This window comes from Perognathus longimembris, chromosome 22 (genome assembly GCF_023159225.1).
Source record: "Perognathus longimembris pacificus isolate PPM17 chromosome 22, ASM2315922v1, whole genome shotgun sequence".
Taxonomy (NCBI): Eukaryota; Metazoa; Chordata; class Mammalia; order Rodentia; family Heteromyidae; genus Perognathus; species Perognathus longimembris.
In genome coordinates this window covers 6,183,607-6,186,936 of record NC_063182.1, presented here as the reverse complement: position 1 = coordinate 6,186,936, position 3,330 = coordinate 6,183,607, and positions in this window count along the sequence as shown.

Sequence of the window (3,330 nt, the reverse complement as noted above, 5' to 3'; positions counted from 1 at the left end):
AGGTCCCAGCTTCCGGAAGAGCTGGGATTCCAGGTGTGCGCCGCTGCTGTCCAGCTGAACCTGTGTCACTCTCTTCCTTGCTCCTGTGCCTTAGCCCCGTCCACCCAACCAGAAAACCGCAAGCTCGCTTGTCTTCTCGAAGCCCTACAGCTGGCTTTCGCGGGCCTGGCCTGTGCATCTTGCCGTCACCATCCTCGTAAACCCAAGCCCGCCCGGGTATGGCCTGCCTGCCCTCCCTTTACAGGGGAAGCCTTTGCTCCAGCAACTTTGAACACTGTCGATTCACCTGTCGATGAATTTGCTCCAAGTATCTTGGAGTCTTATTAAGATGTCTCCACGGTGGGGTCTGCAGCTGGCGCCTTGGAAGAGCTGCCCGGGGAGCCCCCCCTTCCCCGGCTTGGAAGAGCTGCCCTGGGGAGCCCCCCTTCCCCGGCTTGGAAGAGCTGCCCCGGTGATCCATCACATATCTTGCTCCCCTTGATTCTGCAAGGCCTTCTCAGACACACTGGTTTTGCAAGCCATACCAACAGATCTTAAATTTCATCTCTCAGTGTCCCCAAAAGTCAACGAGTTGTTGCTTCTTCAGTCTTGATTTTGTGAATTTTATCCTTTTTTTTTTTGCGTCCGGTAGACCTGACCTAAGAGCAAAGTGCCGGTGGTAAGCTGTGGCGTAGCTTAGACCGCCGGTTGCTTTCCATAGTCCTTTGGTGTACCGGAGATTATCTGTCTTTTCTGCTTTTCAACTAGTTCTGACAAATCCTAAATGATAGTGGTTTTAAAGCCAACTTCTGCTACTTCTCTCGGAGTTCCACCGCGGAGGAGGAGGGAGGCTGGGTTTTTGCAGCCGCCTGACAAAGGCTTCTAGTCCCTGGTCTCCTTTCATCCGGAGGTGTCCAATAGAGACCCGGCTCCTCTGTAGATCTGAAATTCACATCAAACTACTTGATGCCAGGGATTAAATGACAGGATGTATATAATTATCGTCTTACAGATGCTTGTCATAAATAGACAGTAATGGGCACCTTTATTGATCACTTACCATGTACTAAGTACCCTGCTCCGATCTTTGGAGGCATTACCTCATATAGTCGCCTCTCCCATTCTCTGAGGGAGGTAGTACCGCTCTCCTCCCCTGCTCCCACTCCATGCTGGGGGCCAAACTTGGCACCCAGACCTTTCCTGGTTATTGTTTCATTTTATTTTGTTTTTAAAAATGTTACCATAAAGGTGGTGCGCAGAGGGGTTACAGTTCCTTAGGTCGGGTAAAGAGTACATTTCTTTTGGGACGGCATCACCCTTCTTTTCTGGTTATGTTTGAGATAGGGTCTCACGGGCTGGGGATATGGCCTAGTGGCAAGAGCGCTTGCCTCGTATACTTGAAGCCCTGGGTTCGATTCCCCAGCACCACAGATACAGAAAATGGCCAGAAGTGGTGCTGTGGCTCAAGTGGCAGAGGGCTAGCCTTGAGCAAAAAGAAGCCAGGGACAGTGCTCAGGCCCTGAGTTCAAGCCCAGGACTGGCAAAAAAAAAAAAATGAGATAGGGTCTCACTTTTCTCCCAGGTTGGTGTGTATGATCCTATTTATAACAAGATGACAAGTGTGCCACCATGCCAGCAATGGATTGAGAAGGGGTCTCCTCCTCCTCCCCCTCCTCCTCCTCCTCCTCCTCCCCCTCCTCCCCCTCCTCCTCCTCCTCCTCCTCCTCCTCCCCCTCCTCCTCCCCCTCCTCCTCCCCCTCCTCCTCCCCCTCCTCCTCCCCCTCCTCCTCCCCCTCCTCCTCCCCCTCCTCCTCCCCCTCCTCCTCCCCCTCCTCCTCCTCCTCCTCCTCCTCCTCCTCCTCCTCCCCCTCCCCCTCCCCCTCCCCCTCCTCCGGCTAGGAGTACAGGCACAAGCCATGGCTGTCTCTCCTGTCCTCATTTCATACTTATAAAAAAAAATAGAGGTTGAAGCCAGGCACTGGTAGCGATTCAGGAGGCTGAGATCCAGGAACTGAGGTTCAGTGCCAGCCCAGGCTATAATTAGCTACCGAAAGCTGGAAATGGAGCTGTGGCTCAAGTGGTAGAATGCCAACCCTGAGCACTCAGGGATAGTGCCCAGGTCCTGAGTTCAAGCCCACCCCGAGAGCTGTTTGGAATCGATGTAGGGCAGGAAAATTTGAGAGACCCTTTCTCCACTCATCTCTGAGCGTAGCTGCTTGTCACCAAGCAACAACAGGACGCATAAAATAGCTTATGGCACTTGCCTGGGCAGGAAGCGGGGACCTAAAAATTAATCCGTGAAAAACAGGACTGGAGGCATGGCTCAGTCTTAGAGAACCAACCTAGCAAGTGTGAGGCCCTATACTACAAAAACAAAACAACAACAACAAAGACGCAGAGAGGTTAACCAGCAGAGAGGAATTTGGTTTGTATTATGGGAACAGGGACTCCTAAAGCAACATTCGCTTGTCATCTCTGCTGGGAGCACACCTGCTTCTGTTTTCATTCTCTTCCCCCTTCTTTGTGTGTGTGGTGGTACTGAACTCAGAGCCTCGTGCCTGCTAACACTCTGCCATGTTTCTTCACCTCCGGTCCTCTCTTAGTTCTTTCTGATCCACTTTTCTCCTTCCTTTTTCTCCCCGCCCCCCTCCCCCCAGGGGCTCAGAGGCTCTTGGAGGCTGAGGTGCTGGACCAGAGATCGCCTCTGACAGCCGCCGACATGTCCTCATGGCCTCACTACAAGCTGAGTCTTCTTTCTGACTAAGGCTCAGATGGAGCAAGTCCTGCAGTTCTTCGGCCAGTATTGGACTGACAGGGCTAAGGACCAGGTATCTGTCTGGTAAATCAGTAGCATCTTGCTCTATCTCGAATAGGATTTGAATACTAATTTTAGAGTAATAGCTAACATTCAGCATTTAATGTGTTCCCCAGTGTTGCTTAAGTCCTTTCCTACAGGATTTCCTAACCGTCTGTACTTCAACAGCTCTGCTTCAGGCTGAAGGAGCTGGTTCTCAGAGAGCTCCGGTGAATAGGATAACACCACACAGTGGTTAGAAGAATCCAAATCCAGGCAGGCTTGACTTAATGAACACCCCCCTCCCTTTCCTTTAAACAAAATGAAAGCAACATGTTCATTATGGAAACACTTTCATTCTGATTTTTTACTTTATTTTAGAATTTCATCTATTTTATTTTCATTATTTACTAACGCATCACCCACTGTTTTTTAATGACTCATCTTTCTAAAATATCCAGAACAAGCTCCTAGTTTATAGACACTGTTCCTTTCACACTCACGTTTTATCAGGTTATAGGCTATTTAATGTGTATAATTGCAGTCGTAAGTATGCA